Source organism: Salvelinus namaycush, chromosome 27, assembly GCF_016432855.1.
Source record: "Salvelinus namaycush isolate Seneca chromosome 27, SaNama_1.0, whole genome shotgun sequence".
NCBI classification, from domain to species: Eukaryota; Metazoa; Chordata; class Actinopteri; order Salmoniformes; family Salmonidae; genus Salvelinus; species Salvelinus namaycush.
In genome coordinates this window covers 33,988,047-34,007,167 of record NC_052333.1, presented here as the reverse complement: position 1 = coordinate 34,007,167, position 19,121 = coordinate 33,988,047, and positions in this window count along the sequence as shown.

Sequence of the window (19,121 nt, the reverse complement as noted above, 5' to 3'; positions counted from 1 at the left end):
AGCGCAGCGTGGAAAGTGTTCATGATTTTATTGATCAAAGAAACACTCGAACAAAGTAACAAAACGAAAGCGAACAGTTCTGTCAGGTAAACAGATACTAAACAGAAAATAACTACCCACAAAACACAGGTGGGAAAAAGGCTGCCTAAGTATGATTCCCAATCAGAGACAACGATAGACAGCTGCCTCTGATTGGGAACCACACCACAGATGGGGATAATGTGATAATGGGATAAAGCGTTGCTATACCTTCTTAACAGCACTATCAACAAGGCAGATCGTACAGGCTCTAGTTTTGTCGCACCTAAACTACTGTTCAGTCGTGTGGTCAGGTGCCACAAAGAGGGACTTAGGAAAATTGCAATTGGCTCAGAACAAGGAAGCATGGCTGGCCCTTGGATGTACACAGAGAGCAAACATTAATAAAATGCATGTAAATCTCTCCTGGCTCAAAGTAGAGGAGAGATTGAGAGATAGAGATAGAGCCATAGAGCCATGACCACAGAGATAGAGCCATGACCACATGAAACTCTATTCCACATCAGGTAACTGATGCAAGCAGTAGAATCAGATTTAAATGGAACAACAGGGACTGTGAAGCAACACAAACATAGGCACAGGCACATGCATACACACATGATAACGTACGCACTATACACACACGTAAACATGGATTTTGTGTTGTAGATATGTGGTAGTGGAGTATGGGCCTGAGGGCACACACTTAGTGTGTTGTGAATTATGTAATGAATGTATTGTAATGTTTTTAAAATGGTATAACTGCCTTAATTTTGCCGAACCCCAGGAAGAGTATGGGGATCCATAATAAATACAAATCTAATTTCATGTAAAAGTCCATAATGAAACTGACATTAAATGTGGAGAAGGATACATTTGTGATAGAGCTGTGGCCATGATCACAATTTATAACTTCCAATTTAATTAACTAAACATGGTCATTAATAAGTGTATAATAACACAAGGCTAAAACAACAAACTCATGTTATAGGCTATTTATGAAATCTGTTTTCCAGCTACAGGTAGGCTACACAAGTGGCACAAATTGATTTGCAATGTCTCCAGTGATATCGTAATTTCAACATATTTACTGTATCAAATGGTATGCTACAGTAGCCTACAATGGCATAAAAATATGTGGCCTGCTTTAATGCCAGGGAGTTCCATAACTCGAACTTCCATTTCAATTTTCCACTTGTGCAGTGCTGGAGACCCAAGAAGTGAGCATGCTTAAAACCCATCACTTGATAAGGTTTCCCAGTTGACATTAGAATGCAGTTGACTTTAAACCACCTCTGAGCTCATTTATCTAAAGTGCTCTAGTGCACCCTAAGTTGTTTCCCAGTGCTTTGTCGACATGATATCAGTTCTAGCACGTGAATATGTTTCATGGAAAAAGGGTTGGAAATAGGTGTCTCCATAATTACCACTCTAAATAGCCTACCTACACTGATAAAATGTTGTCACAGTGTGTGTGCATGCTGCTCTGTCTCCGTGATTCAGCTGCCAGCTGCAGCGCTCTCTCAACCAGTGCTCTCAACACACACACACCCCTCTGGCCCTCCCCTACACCACTCACTCACTCAGTAACAGCCTGCTCACTGCCTCCTAGTCAGCAGCAACAGGTCACAGTGAAATATATATTTTTAAACGAGAAATGCCATGGCGGCCACAGTGCAATTTAGAAGGAGCCCAAAAACCCACAACTAATACATTTTTACCTGCAACATCATTTTCAAAGTAGCCCAATTTGCGTGACAACGACAGACATGGCAACCTTGCCCCCTTGCCTTTCATTAGCCAACCACACTCTTTGGAGGGCAGTAACCCATTTACTATTTGTTCATTCAAACCATAACCCTCTTTAGAATTAATATGATTGATTATTCGGAATAATAACGTTTCCAATGCACCACAATGGGGATTGTTTTATTATGCTAATTAGATTTCCGCGGGGGCGCAGACATAGACCTTAGGGGTTTCAATGTCCAGCTTCTCTTCTTATTTGGATGTGCCTAAATCAAAGGCTGACCAATTATCATGGGAGAATTACCATCTATCATAGATTGGTTAGGCGAAGACGTGGGCAAAAGGCTTCTTGGTGGTAGGGAGTTAAGCCTCATACAACAGCAGAGATGACAGAGATTGGACTTGATTTCCTGTTCTGGACCTTGAATCTGTGATTGGCTCAGTGAGGTCTCACTGTCAACCCGCCGTATAAAACCTCAATGAGACAAGAAGAAGATGAGAAGGACAAGGGGCTTGGTTTATTGCACTAGGAGGATATGACAAACTGAGCTCTGCGAAATTGAACGGAACCTGCTGAGGTGATTGTTGATAAATGCCCAGGGTCAGCTGGGTTCAGACATAACAAGTGTGTTGATGCTAGGTCAGAGGTCGCATAAGCTGGAGCCAATGGAATTTGAATTGGTATACTGAATCATTGCTCAACTATCAATAAAATTATTTTTTCACAGCTGAGGTAAGAGGCAGAAATACTAGTTGATATCACATATACATTTCTAGACCAGAGTATACAACTAATGACTTTGCAGCTGGCTAGATTAGTTTCTGGAGTGTATAACTAATGACTTTGCAGCTGGCTAGGTGAGTATCTGGAGTATACAACTAATGACCTTGCAGCTGGCTAGATGAGTTTCTAGAGTATACAACTAATGACCTGGCAGCTGGCTAGATGAGTTTCTGGAGTATACAACTTATGACTTTGCAGCTGGCTAGGTGAGTATCTGAAGTATACAACGTATGACTTTGCAGCTGGCTAGAGCAGTGTCTAGTGTATATAACTAATGATTACATAGCTAGTTGTGGTATGACAGTGTTTCGATACACACGAATTTGGACATTATTGATCGATAGTCCCTATGGAAAGATCCCATCCTTAAGACAAATGTCCTTCAGTCCACGATGAACCAGGGGGGGTTCAGTGTAATAGTCCTGTGGCCATTTGATTAGTTGTTCAGCAGTCTTATGGCTTGGGGGTAGAAGCTGTTAAGGAGCCATTTGGTCCTAGACTTGGCGCTCCAATACCACTTGCTGTGCGGTAGCAGAGCAAACTGTCTATGACTTGGGTGACTGGAGTTTCTGACAATTTTATGGGCTTTCTTCTGACACCACACAGTATATAGGTACTGGATTGTAGAAAGCTTGGCCCCGGTGATGTACTGGGCCGTACGCACTACCCTCTGTAGCGCCTTACGGACAGATGCTGAGCAGTTGCCATACCAGGCGGTGATGCAACCTGTCAGGATGCTCTCAATGGGGCAGCTGTAAAACTTTTTGAGTATTGGGACCCAGGCCAAATCTTTTCAGTCACATTAGGGGGAAAATGGGTTGTCGTGCACTCTTTACGAATTTCTTGGTGTGTTTGGACGATGATGGTTTGTTGGTGATGTAGACAACAAGGAACTTCCAAATCTCGACCTGTTCCACTACAGCCCCATCGATGTGAATGCGGGCGTGTTCGGCCCTCCTTTTCCTGTAGTCCACGATCATCTCCTTTGTGTTGCTCACATTGAGGGTCAGGTTGTTGTCCTGGCACCACACTGCCAGGTCTCAGCCTGATGGAAGGAGGTCAATCTCATCATTGTTGGTGATGAGGCCTACCAACGTTGTGCTGTCAGAAAACTTAATGATGGTGTTGGAGTAGTGCTTGGCCACGCAGTCGTGGGCAAACAGGGAGTACAGGAGGGAACTAAGCACGCACCCCTGAGGGGCCCCCATTTTGAGGATCAGCATGGTAGATGTGTTGTTGCCTACCCTTCACCACCTGGGGGCAGCCCGTCAGGAAGTCCATGATCCAGTTGCAGAGGGAGGTGTTTAGTCCCAGGGTCTTTAGCTTAGTGATGAGCTTTATGGACACTATGGTGTTGAAAGCTGAGCTGTAATCAATGAACAGCATTCTCACATATGTGTTCCTTTTGTCCAGGTGGGAAAGGGCAGTGTGGCGTGCGATTGAGAATGTGTCATCTGTGGATCTGTTGAGTCGGTATGCAAATTGGAGTGGGTCTAGGGTTTCCGGGATGATGGTGTTGATGTGAGCGACGACCAGTCTTTCAAAGCACTTCATGGCTACCGACATGAGTGCTACGGGGTGGTAGTCATTTAGGCAGGTTACCTTCGCTATATTGGGCACAGACTACGGTGGTCTGCTTGAAACATGTTGGTATTACAGATTCGGTCAGGGAGAGGTTGAGAATGTCAGTGACATCCTGGTAGTCTGTCTGGCCCTGCGGCCTTGTGAATGTTGACCTGTTTAAAGGTCTTGTTGACATTGGCTACGGAGAGCGTGATCACACAGTTGTCCAGAACAGCTGGTGCTCTCATGCATGCTTCAGTGTTGCTTGCCTCGAAGTGAGCATTAAAGGCATTTAGCCCGTCTGGTAGGCTCGCGTCTATGGGTGGGTTTCCCCTTGTAGTCCGTAATAGTTTGCATGCCCGGCCACATCCGACGAGCATCAGAGCTGTTGTTGTAGGATTCAATCTTAGTCCTGTATTGATGCTTTGCCTGTTTGATGGTTCGTCTGAGGGCATAGCGGGATTCCTTATAAGCATCTGGATTAGTGTCCCAGTCCTTGAAAGCGGAAGCTCTAGCCTTTAGCTTGGTGCATATGTTGCCTTTAATCCATGGCTTCTGGTTGGGATATGTACGTACAGTCACTGTGGGGACGACGTCCTCGATGCACTTATTGATAAAGCCAGTGACTGATGGGGTGTACTCCTCAATGCCATCAGAAGAATACCGGAACATATTCCAGTCTGTGCTAGCAAAGCAGTCCTGTAGTTCAGCATCTGCTTCATCTGACCACTTTTTCATAGACCGAGTCACTGGTGCTTCCACAGTGTGAAACTGCAAACAAACACAAAGTACATGTTTTCAGTTACAGTAGTACAGAGCACAGAATGTCTTACACAATAACTGCACCAATGTATGAAATAAGGAATACAAGTACTCAATCTAGAGTCAAATATAAAATAAAGTTATTAGAATGCAATTGTATGCTTGATATTGCTAAGCTATGTGTCCCTAGGGAGAAATAGCACTGAAGCTAATGCAAAGTAGCTAACAGCTAACTCAATCTTTTACAGAAACATGAAAATGATAAACATTTATCTTGTATTAATAAACAAATGTATTTCCAGACATTGCGTCTTACAAAGCTTATGGAGAAGGATGTCACACTTGCACATCTTACACAAAGCTTCACTTCTGAAATGGCTTCCTGTCACGTGACACAAACAGGTAAATTCTACGTTGTTGCACTTAAACTACCACTAGGGGGTGCTAAACAACTAACAGGTCCAGAACAGATATCCAGAAGCTCTTATAGGTCATAAGAGACGATAGCATCAACATTGTGTACAAAATAAGTTACAAACAATGTGAAAAAACACACAAAATAGCACAATTGGTTAGGAGTCCGTAAAACGGCAGCCATCCCCTCCAGCGCCATTATCAACTGCGAGAGAGTTCTCGTGAGTAATAGGCTGTTTTAAAACTCTGGAGCTGCAATTTTAAAAAAGCACCATCTTTACAATTTAAATAACAAGGTGACCCCCGAAAGCCAGATGGCGATGGGTAAATTAGACGCGCATTCGGTCTTTATATTACTGTAACATAGGCTATGTTGCAGCAAACGTAGGCCATGATGAGATGATAGGTCTACTTGCATTGTGAGCTGTGCTCCATACTGAGATGGGCTGTCTGTCCCCACCCTGAGCATTGATTCATCATGCAGAGGCCATAGAGAAGCCAGATTTCGACATCTCATATATACTGAACAAAAATATAAACGCAACATGCAACAATTTCAACGATTTTAACCAGTTACATTTCATATAAGGAAATCAGTCAATTGAAATAAATTCATTAGGCTCTAATCTATGGATTTCACATGACTGGGCAGGGGTGCAGCATATGCCCACCCACTGGGGAGCCAGGCCCAGCCAATCAGAATTAGTTTTTCCCCACAAAAGGGCTTAATTACAGACATAAATACTCCTCAGTTTCATCAGCTGTCCAGGTGGCTGGCCTCAGACGATCCCGCAGGTAAAGAAGCCGGATGTGGAGGTCCTGGGCTGGTGTGGTTACACATGGTCTGCGGTTGTGAGGCCGGTAGGGCGTACTACCAAATTCTCTAAAAATGAAGTTGGAGGCGGCTTGTGGTAGAGAAGTTGACATTCAATTCTCTGGCAACAGTTCTGGTGGACATTCCTGTAGTCAGCATGCCAATTGCATGCTCCCTCAAAACTTGAGACATCTGTGGCATTGTGTTGTGTGACAAAACTGCACATTTTAGAGTGGCCTTATATTGTCCCCAGCACAAAGGTGCACCTGTGTAATGATCATGCTGTTTAACCTCTAATTCCTCCCAAACCCGGATCCGGGAGCACCCCCATCAGTAAAAAAGCTGACTAGCATAGCCTAGCATAGCGTCACAAGTAAATACTAGCATCTAAATATCATTAAATCACAAGTCCAAGACACCAGATGAAAGATACACATCTTGTGAATCCAGCCATCATTTCTGATTTTTAAAATGTTTTACAGGGAAGACACAATATGTAAATCTATTAGCTAACCACGTTAGCAAAAGACACCACTTTTTTTACTCCACCAGTTTTTTACTCCATCAGTAGCTATCACAAATTCCACCAAATAAAGATATAAATAGCCACTAACCAAGAAACAACTTCATCAGATGACAGTCTGATAACATATTTATTGTATAGCATATGTTTTGTTAGAAAAATGTGCATATTTCAGGTATAAATCATAGTTTACCATTGCAGCCACCATCACAACTCTCACCAAAGCGACTAGAATAACTACAGAGAGCAACGTGTATTACCTAATTACTCATCATAAAACATTTCTTAAAAATACACAGCGTACAGCAAATGAAAGACACAGATCTTGTGAATCCAGCCAATATTTCAGATTTTTTAAGTGTTTTACAGCGAAAACACAATATAGCATTATATTAGCTTACCACAATAGCCAGAAACACAACAGCATTGATTCAAGCCAAAAATAGCGATAACGTATAACCCAGCAAAAGATATTAATTTTTTCACTGACCTGCTCAGAATTCTTCAGGTGACAGTCCTATAACATCATATTACACAATGCATATAGAGTTTGTTCGAAAATGTGCATATTTAGCGGCACAAATCGTGGTTATACAATGAGAAAAGTAGCCAAGCTGCAAAGAAAATGTCAGGAGAAATCTTGGGAAAGGCACCTATTCTAATCGATAAGTAATCATAAACTTGACAAAAAAATACAGATTGGACAGCAAATGAAAGATAAATTAGTTCTTAATGCAATCGCTGTGTTAGATTTTTAAAATTAACGTTACTGCGCAATACAGCGTGCGCTAAAGCGAGACCGCACCGAAATTCATGGCGGAATTATTATTTGACATTTGTCAACATAAATACGAATTAACAGCATAAAGACTGCTTACTATTTGCTGAGCTTCCATCAGAATCTTGGGCAAGGTGTCCTTTCTCCAGAACAATCGTCTTTTGGTTGAAAGATGTCCTCTTCTGCTGTCGAAATAGCCGCTAACGTTAGCTATGTGCCGGAAAGGTGTCCAACTCCTGATAGCGCGTCACAAAGAAATCCCAGAAAATCGCAATAAACTGATATAAACTGCTATAAGTCGGTTTAAATTAACTACCTTATGATGTCTTTAACAACTATAACGAATAAAAACATGACCGGAGATATAGAACTGCTAAAACGAAAGCTTTGCAGGATGCCATTGTGATGTCCCTCTTGCGCCAGGCGCCCCGTTGAAAAGAACGGTACTTCCGTTCCACGGTCTTATATAGGGCCCCAGATGGTGCAATCCACTCCATTCAAATTCTCACCGCTTATTGACATCTAGAGGAAGGCGTATGCAGTGCATGTAGCCCCATAGCTTACATGGGGACTTATAAACTGACCCTAGAACAGGGACCTCGATTTCAGAAATCTCACTTCCTGACAGGAAATGTGCTGCAGAATGAGTTCTGTTTCACTCAGAGAAATAATTCAAACGGTTTTAGAAACTAGAGAGTGTTTTCTATCCAATAGTAATAATAATATGCATATTGTACAAGCAAGAATTGAGTACGAGGCAGTTTAATTTGGGAACGAAATTATTACAAAGTGCAAATAGCACCCCCTATTGCCAAGAGGTTTTAATCAGCTTCTTGATATGCCATACCTGTCAGGTGGATGGATTATCATGGCAAAGGAGAAATGCTCACTAACAGGGATGTAAACAAATGTTTGCACAAAATTTTTGAGAAATAAGCTTTTTGTGCGTATGGAACATTTCTGGGATCTTATATTTCAGCTCATGAAACATGGGACCAACACTTTACATGTTGGGTTTATATTTTTGTTCAGTATAATTTAACAGTTCCTTTTCACGCCATGCTGTTCAAATAAAGAATTTATTATAATTTACCGGTTTATTTATCCTGGGAAAGGGGAGTGGTTTTGGGTACTAAATCCCGGTAAATCTCGGTAACCGGGTTCCCGCCATTCATCCCTAGTGCTCATTCATCAGGGCAATGAATAGAGCCACATGACAAACATCAGCAGACACCATTTATCAACCACAATACCAGGCTGATAAAGTCCCTGGGAGAAGCGGGAGAACTCAAACCAACCACATTAAAATATGGAGGAAGAGAAGAAGAGGAGGACACTGGATACCCAGCAGAACGAATGTCTGACCTAAGACTTATTGGAACAAATCAGTGCAGTCATCCCACTGCTAAACTGACTCTGGGGCCAGAAGCAGATATATGGATTAGGAGTATAGCTTTTCCATGACCACAGAAGCCCCCTGCTCATCAAATCGTTCAGGAGGGGAAACTGTTTAGACAGAAATGTTATCATGGCATTCATTTACTGTCTTAAAAAACAAGCTGCAATTTCCTAAGGCCAGGCTGTCTTTAACTCAGATTTTTGCACGCCCTTTCTATAAATAAGTAACATATTATATATTAGCCACATGCAGAGAAACTGTCTTTTATTATAAATGAAGGGTTTCTTTGTGGCCTTCTAAGGCTTAATTCAGTAACTGGGGTGTTATCTTTTGCTACCTGAAGCGCTTCTAAATTGTTCCTTCCTTGCATGCATTTTAAACTAATACTTAAAAGCTGTACTTCTATTTTTGCCTGGTAAGGTATTTCATCCTCCAGTCAGATTTACATACAAATATGCAGGCACAAAACAAAAGAAGCCAGTGAGTAATGAGTATGCTGAAGATATACAATACACTTCCTGATTCGGTAGTTCTGCCTATAGGGCAGATCCAGACAGCTTCCTTAGTGGACAATAGAGAGATTTACACACTGTTTACTTTTCTGGCTCTCTGCCCACCTCTGAATGGCTTCAGGGGCTCGGATTTAGAATCAAAGATAAAGCAAGAGAAAGGGGGGTAAATAGATAGAACTATAATTAGGTGAGAAAGAGTGAAAGAGAGAGAGAGTGAAAGAGAGAGGAAATTGGTATTGGGTGCACGGGAAAGGGAGAGAGAGAGAGTTATCTAACACGAAGAGTTATCTATCAAAAATGGAGATGTATTGGTAAACCACTTCTCCAATCGTTTTGGCTCTATAACAAGGAACAAACAGTAAAAACATATACAGTACATAATCAAATACAAATATTAAAATCAAATATTAAAGACTACCAGAACCCACAGTATTCTTCAACAAACTACAAACCCTCCCACCCCAAAAGGCCTGTGGTGTTGACAGTATCCTAGATAAGAATGTGTTATTTAACTGACTTGCCTAGTTAAATAAAGGTTAAATTTAAAATAAAATATATATATATTTAAATTGACAAACAAACCAACCAAAATGAAGGCAAACTCTTCTCATTCTTTGTTGATTTCAAAAAAGCTTTTGAATAATTTTGGTATGAGGGTCTGCTATGCAAATAGATGGAACGTGGTGTTGGGGGGGAAAATACACCATTATAAAATCTATGTACACAAACAACAAGTCTGGGGTAAAAAATACACACAGGGCTGTGAGGTGAGACAGGGATGCAGCTTGAGCCCCACCCTCTTCAACATATACAGTGCATAAGGAAAGTATTCAGACCCCTTGACTTTTTGCTCATTTTGTTACGTTACTGCCTTATTCTAAAATTGAGTAAATCGTTTTTTTCCCTCATCAATCTACACACAATAGCCCATAATGACAAAGCAAAAAACTGTGTTTAGAATTTTTTGTGAATGTATTAAAAATATAAAATGAACATATTACATTTACATACAGTATATCAACGAACTGGTGAGGGCACTAGAACAGTCTGCAGAAACCTACTAAGAATCTGAAGTGAAATGTCTACTGTTTGCTGATGATCTGTTGCTTCTGTCCCCAACCAAGGAGGGCCTACAGCAGAAGCTAGATTGTCTGCACAGATTCTGTCAGACGTGGGCCCTAACAGTAAATCTTAGTAACACAAAAATAATGGTGTTCCAAAAAAGGTCCAATTGCCAGGATCACAAATTCCCTCTAGACACCGTTGCCCTAGAGTTCACAAAAAACTACACTATCAGTCAAAAGTTTGGACACACCTTCTCATTCAAGGGTTTTTCTTTATTTTTACTATTTTCTACATTGTATAATAAGAGTGAAGACATTAAAAAACTATGAAATAACACATGAAATCATGTAGTAACATGATTGTTAAACAAATCAAAATATATGTGAGATTTGAGATTCATCAACAGAAGATGGCTCTAGTTGGTAAAAGACCAAGACCATATTATGGCAAGAACAGATCAAATAAGCAAAGTGAAACAACAGTCCATCATTACTTTAAGACAAGAACTTTGAAAGTTTCTTCAAGTGCAGTCGCAAAAACCATCAAGCGCTATGATGAAACTGGCTCTCATGATGACCGCCACTGGAAAGGAAGACCCAGAGTTACCTCTGCTGCAGAGGATTAGTTCATTAGAGTTACCAGCCTCAGAAATTGCAGCCCAAATAAATGCTTCACAGAGTTCAAGTAACAGACACATCTCACCATCAACTGTTCAGAGGAGACTGTGTGAATCCGGCCTTCATGGTTGAATTCCTGCCAAGAAACCACTACTAAAGGACACCAATAATAAGAAGAAACTTGCTTGGGCCAGGAAACACGAGCAATGGACATTAGACCGGTGGAAATCTGTCATTTGGTATGATGAGTCCAAATTTTAGATTTTTGGTTCCAACCGCTGTGTCTTTGTGAGACGCAGAGTAGGTGAACGGATGATCTTCGCATGTGTGGTTCCTAACGTGAAGCATGGAGGGTGAGGTGTGATGGTGTTGGGGTGCTTTGCTCGTGACACTGTCTGTGATTTATTTAGAATTCAGGGCATACTTAACTAGCATGGCTACCACACCATTCTGCAGCGATACGCCATCACATCTGGTTTGGGCTTAGTGGGACTATCATTTGTTTTTTAACAGGACAATGACCCAACACACCTCCAGGCTATGTGAGGGCTATTTGACCAAGAAGGAGAGTGCTGCATCAGATGTCCTGGTCTCCACAATCCCCCGAACTCAACCCAATTGAGATGGTTAGGGATGAGTTGGACCACAGAGTGAAGGAAAAGCAGCCAAAAAGTGCTCAGCATTGATGGGAACTCCTTCAAGACTGTTGGAAAAGCATTCCGGGTGAAGCTGGTTGAAAGAATGCCAAGAGTGTGCAAAGCTGTCATCAAGGCAAAGGGTGGCTGCTTTGAAGAATCGAAAATCGAAAATATATTTTGATTTGTTTAACACTTTTTTGGTTACTACATGATTCCATGTGTGTTATTTCGTAGTTTTGATGTCTTCACTATTATTCTACAATGTAAAAAATAAAGATAAACCCTTGAATGAGTAGGTGTGTCCAAACTCTTGATTTATACTGTATTTCCCTCAGATTACACAGACCCACAAATAATTCAAAAACAAATCCAATTTTGATAATCTCCCATATCTATTGGGTGAAATACCACAGTGTGCCATCACAGCAGCAATATTTGTGACTTGTTGTCTAAAGAAAAGGGCAACCAGTGAAGAACAAACACCATTGTAAATACAACCCATATTTATTCATTTTCCCTTTTGTACCTTAACTATTTGCACAATATTGCCACACTGTATATAGCCATGACTTGAAATGTCTCTATTCCTTTGGAAATTTTGTGAGTGTAATGTTCACTACTCATTTTTCATTGTTTATTTCACTATTATTTATTATCTATTTCACTTGCTTTGGCAATGTAAACATATGTTTCCCATACCAATAAAGCCCTTTGAATTCAAGAGAGAGAGAGAATTCAAGAGAGAGAGAGAGCAAATAAGAGAGGAGGATCAAGGGGGGATGAGATTAGCAACCACCAATGAAAGTGTGGGGAGGGACTGTAACACTGGGCCAGATAAAAGGGTGCAGGGTTAACCCAAGCACCAAGTGCCCCCCCCCCCCCCCCCCCCCCCAATTGGCCACACATGCTTTTCATGGGTTAGTGGTGGGGGGGGGGAAAGAGAGAGAGCGAAAGCTCACAAATGTTGAAACCCCTATGCATGTTGACCGCAGACATGTTACAGGGGCCAATGGCTTCACGACTGTACACACACACAACGACCAATGAGCGTGGTACCAGCTGTTGCTGCCCATGTAACCACAGTCCTCTCTTGGGATTGAATACGCACACTAGCATATGCTATGGGTGTATGGATGCCTGCATGTGTGTATCTGTACGCCTAGCATGGCTAGCTAAGTATATGCATTGCACTTTGGTTTTGTTCACAATACTGTATGCATGAGTGTGTGTCCATACATGCATACATGCATGCTGATGCTATATGTACTGTGCTAAATACCCTATACTTCTACACATATATGGGATGACACTGTATAGTTTAGCTGCCAATGTCACGAGAACTATGCACACGCTTCAATGGGGCAGAAGGCTCTGTGTTGTTGTGATTCTGGATGGCCAGATAGCTAGCAATAGCAATGACAAGAAGCTGCCATGTGGGGAATTGTAGGTGACTCATTTCAGCTAGTTTTATCTTGTTCTTGACACCATGTCTTGTGTTGAGGTGTTTCCGACTGATGTCACGTCTATGCTAGAATTCGCTGGCTAGCTAACCAACAACTGTAACGATGCAATTGAGAGACACCAAGTGCTCATTGTCCAAATGTATACATGTTTTTTCCGTAAACATTGGAGACGAAATCTAGTTTCCATGTTGTGAACAATCTAAGCCAACCCTGTCTGTTTTGCCCCATAGTTGCGAACGCGTCGGCTTTGTTGCTTAACAACCAACCCATCTATTTAGATATGGTTGGGATTGTGATGGGTGGGAGTGTGTCGGCTATGTGAGCATGTGTGTATATAGTGGGCCTGGGTAGTCTCCAGGCAGCAGTCCCAGCTAGCCTCATTAACTGTGGTCTCTGGCAGGGAGCTGTGCTCATTGCACTCTGGGTGTGGTGACAGGGAGAGAGCTAGGGTTTCAGCCATGATGCCATTCTCAGCTGTGAATGATCCCATAACCATATGCTAGCTCCCTCCGAAAACACGTACACCCAGGCTCCTATAACCAAACATACATGGGCCAGCTCTTTCCACAATGTGCCTGCTTACGGCTACTCTCAGATACGGCACATATACTGTAGGTCTATGCGCACACACACGCGCGCTCACACACAAATACAGGCATTCGAAAATTCACTGCCCTGAAAACCTGGACACTGACCCAGAAATATAAAAAAACATGCTAAGGCTATTTAAAGCCAGGTGTCTCACAAACGCATGGCAAAAGGAAAATATGTAACACAATTCTTTCCCTAGTGTTGTTTTCCAGGTGGAGACATTCAAAACCCCTCTCTTCTACTCTCCTCCCTCGTTACTCCATCCTTCCCTTCTCCCAGGGTCGTTCCACCTCAAAAAGCACATGACACAGGATTTCAGATTGTTCTGAAATCATTTCTGTAGTTAGTAACAGAAACGATTAGCATTCCTGAAACATTATTTTGATAAAATAATATTTTGAAATTCAACTAATTGATTGCACCTAAATGGATATTTACTGATTACCTGAATCCTATAAATGAAAATACCCAATTTTGGTGCAATCAATAAGCTTAATTTCTTAGAGATAAAATTACATTTCAACAAAATAATGTTTCAGGAATGCCAATCAGTTTCTAACTACAGAAAGATTTTCAGAACAATCCGAGATGGGTGTCATGGCTTGCTAAAATGACATGGAATGGCCAGTTCACCTCAGTTCAGGGGAAGTTGTATTTCGAGCGTAAGTGCAGAGACTGCCACTGTGGCGCTATTTGTTGGGATCGTTTGACAAAACGGAGCGCCCGTGGGTTGAGAGAGCTGTGATGAAGCAGCAGCATACAAAACACATCACCCTGTCACTGCAACCCACACACACGCACGCACGCACACGCGCAGGGTGGATGCAATTACAGAGAGCTTTGACAGGAGGAGCTCAAGATAAACTCTGACAATTTTTGTGGTGGAAAAAGTCACGCCTTTCATCTTTGAGTGGCTCCCTGCTATTTGAGAGAGACACGGAAGTTTCTTGTTTGAGTTGGTGATATCCTCTGTGACATAAAGCTCCTAAGTGTGGGAGGAGAGATGGGTGTCTGGGAGAGGATGATGAGAAGAAGTGAGGGAATTTAACACACCTGTAAAAATCTCTCAAGGTCAATGGAAGCCCATTGCTTTTACAGTGACCTCTTGGTTTGAGAGTGAGGGAGGAAGAGAAAGCAGGATAGTGTGTAAGCACTGTATGCTGTACCGTATGCTGTGTACTTTATAGGTGGACAGTATCCTTACTGGAAGTGCGGCTCAGTGTGTACCGGACTTGATGAAACGTCTAATTTAAATAGACTATGTTCTGCTATAAACTAAAGTAAATATTCATACATTTAAATGTGTATCCATTTAAAGCCAATGATGTGTAGTCATGGCACCATCACCACCATGTGCACCAGGGCTTAGTGAAAACATACATTGTCCAGGTGTTCCCAGTTGACACATGGTGATAATACCATGTATGCCTAATAGACAGACCTTTGCAGAGGAGAATAGAGGTTAGCCTGCCTAGATGGAGGCCTTCATTAAAGGAAAGGTTCACCAATTTTTAATGTTATATTGTTTTTGTGCATCTCTGAGTGATGTTCTATCGATTCCTTGGGTCATTTCATGTTTTCATGTGTATCTGAGTTATTGGCGATGAAGCAGACAGAAACCCGGACGGTATGATGTAGCACTGTGATAAAGTCGCCGTCGTTACACTGGAAGTTAATAGGAATACAACTTTTAGATTGCGAAAACGTCTATCATACATGTCAGACTTCAATACTGACCGATGTCATAACTCGGGAGGATGTCTTCTCTCGAATGAGCCATTGATCATATTCCTACCTCGAGAAATGTGTAATTTAACGGAGGGTTTACAACATTTTTCCTATTTGTCTGCCTCCTTAGTCCAGGGTGAATTGCATGGTGCCATTGCCAGAGATATTATAGAAAGGAGATAGGAATCCAATGAATGAAGGAACGTATAATGCCCAGGCCAATCGCGTTCACATTGTCATGGTGTGTCACATGGTTGCTAAAATAATTTTCACGCAATACCTTCTCAAAGTCAGTGTATATGTTGAGAATGTGCCTATTTTCCTCTAAAGTACATAATGTAACGATTCCAAAACAATACAATATTACAGATAGCAAGTTAATTATCTCACATCTCAGAAAAGATTTGTAATGTTGTACTTCTTTTTGGCGAAATCCGTAAAGAGAGCATTGCATTATGGATTTTGTAGTCGACTTCAGCTGCAACAGATTTCCAGAATTGTTCAGAATGGACTGCGCGTTTCCCATCTCCTTAAAAGTATATCTGCTGTTGCGAATGTCAGACTCCACTCTGTGAGTCACATTGATCTGCTGGTTGAACATGGGGAGATTGTAGATTAAATTGATGGTGTAGTTACTTTAGGCGATTTTACAGCTAACTAGCTACTTCACATGCTGATATTGTCTTTGCTATTATTGTGTGTAGCTACGTTTTCTTGCTTGCTGGCTAGCTAGCCAGTCAGCCCATAAACCCATAAGAGAGCTTTGCGTTGTGGATTTTGTAGTCGACTTCAGCTGCAAAAGATTTCCATGTTGCTACCAACCTTATTATAACGCCATAATTAAACATTTGTTCACTAAAAATATTGTTCTCACATGTGAGTTATGTATTTAACACTGTAAATTAAAGGGATGAGTGGTTTTGGGTGGATTTTTCCTTTAACACCTAGCTAACAACATTCTGCTTCCTCTCAGAGCAAAGAAATCCATGGCTTTGGTAACTATGTTGACCCCTGACCTGGCGCTCTCCATAGTTCTAGGCATCTGAATAAATTTGAGACCGCCATTTGCTCTCAGCTCTTCAACAAGCACATCATGAACCAATAGAGGAAAACAGAGATAGAGGGTGAAGAAAAAAAGGTGTCACAGTATCCTAAGGGCATGCTCATTCATCACTGGCCCCATCCCGAGGAATCGTTGCGGAGTGTCCTTGATAGAACCTTGATAGTCCTTGATAGAACCAGATAGATGTCTCCCCAATTTCCAGTCCAATTTCCAGCCTTCTTAAGTTCCCTCTTTCATTCTGCCGATCCATGGGATGGATAGATCTAAGGGCTAGTTAAAGAGGCTGCTGGGCGAGCACCCTATAAAGAGTAGCCTACATTGACACCCAGATGTTATCTGTATCATGTGCGGTTGGAGAAGGCATGTATAATGTATAAGAGCTGTATAATCCATTGGTTGATGTATGGAGAATTGTAAAACACACTCAATTACTTTAATTTGCAGTATGGAAATCCTAAAAATATATATTTATGGCTGATATATTCACATACCGGTATACTGTAAGTTACGGGTCATTGTTTTTTTTGGTTTAGGATAAGGGAAAAGTTGAGCACACAAGGGAAAAGTAAGGGATGACGCTTTTGGATAGGAATCCATGATATTTCCATATGTACTGTGGGTGGAATCATAACCTTTGGCCCTGCGTAAATTGAAGTTACGAATGCAAGACCTCAAGTCAGAATTGTGCCCTCACTGCCCTGTAAGCAGAGGAAGTAAAAGTACCAAAGCATAGTGTATCAATCATCTCGTTCGGTCTTCATAACATCGCATGATGTACTGAACTATTCCACGTTCATAAAGTTGGCCTTCACTTAACCTTCAGGTCATTAATCACTTTTGTGAGTCAAGCTTCACTGTTTGTCTATTGGTCTCTGTTGACCTGCCTGTACGTAGCTCTAAGTTTTCTCACGGTAATTTAATAGTGCAGGTCACTCGATCACAACGAGACCACATTTACCGGCCCTGAAGAGGTAACAACGATAACAGTTAACGTTATCCTCACGCGCTTTGTTAGCCAATTTAGGCAAATTAAATCAATCTTAGTGCTCTTCTCTTAGTACTCTGAGTTTTGCTGTCTGTGTCGCACTGTATGACAACCACGTCTTATAAAAGAAAGGGGTCAAACAAATGTATTTTCATCAAATGATTAGGATTAAGATGGAAAAGGGTAAAACAGATAGATTTCCGTCCATTGTTTAGGATTAAAGAGTATTTCCAATAGGTAGAGGGATTATGTGTGCTGCAGATTTATATGATTGCCAGGAAACTAGATTAATGATGTCATTAATAGACGATTCAGCTCATTACCGTGGCTGTGTCTAATCCAGGGTTCCACTAATGAAGTCATAACTATTTTGATTGCTTGTTTTTAATTACTAATGACAGAACGCCACAGCCACAATAGCAATGGAGACGCAATAGAGTGCTGCATGACAACTCACATTCAATATCCAAGTCCACATTATGAAAAATCAAATCAAATATATTACAAGAGAAGACAGGGTTCATAAAACGACATGTGCTCACTCTCTCTCACACTGTCAACACATTTCCCATTGTGGAGAAAAGTCTCATGGAGAAATAGAAATGAAATAGGAGAGAATTCGATAATGAGATAGGGAGATAGTGGAGAGAGAAGGAGACAGAGAGAGAGAATATGCTTGTGGGGAGAAAGTCACGCTGTTCTTTGTCTTTGTGGTGGTTGTGAAAGAGGAGCGGAGTGACATGCCGGGTCTGGAGATGATGCCTTCATGGTCCATGGGGTGAACTAGCTAGCTAGAGATCGCAGCGGGGGGTAGGGTTCATTGGAGCGCCTCAATGTCCCCCATTGTTGGGATGCCTGCCTGCTCACAGATGTGCTTCAAAAGACGACAGGGGGGAAGGAAGGAAGGAACGTCACATTCTGCAAAGCTATCTCTAAATCTCCACCCGCAGCTGCTGCTAACAGCCAACATCTCTCTACCCCCCCCCCCCCCCCCCCCCCATCTGTCCAACATAAAGTCATTGGAATCATTTGTCATGTGTGAAACATAGCCTTGATGTGGTTGGAACAAACAAAGCACGGGACAAAAGTTCCTTGCGGATCCAAAAATGCCCCCCACTCCCTTTGTATACCCACTGCACGCACAACTATGCACACACATACACACACACACACACAGATCCCCCCCCATCCCTCCCTCCCACACATACACACACTAACATTAACTTTCCCCATTGCCCACATGTGCTGTTTATTAGCACTGCTGGGATGAGCATCAAATCCCCAAAATCTTTCCACTGACACCTCTAACCTTTAACCCCTAACCCGTGTTTAACAGGCAAAGGAGGAACAAAAATGGTAAACCACCTGCAGACTCAGACTGTATCCACTTTATCACATAATAGGTGACTTACTGTGTCCCAGGCTGTGTACACAGATGGCATGGACTAATGGACTACTTTTGACCAGGGCACATTTAGGTAAAATCTCATTCCAAAATCATGGGCATTAATATGGAGTTGTCCCCCATTTGCTGCTATAACAGCCTACACTCTTCTGGGAAGGCTTTACACCATATGTTGGAACATTGCTGCGGGGACTTGCTTCCATTCAGCCACAAGACCATTAGGGAGGTCGCGCACTAACATTGGGCGATT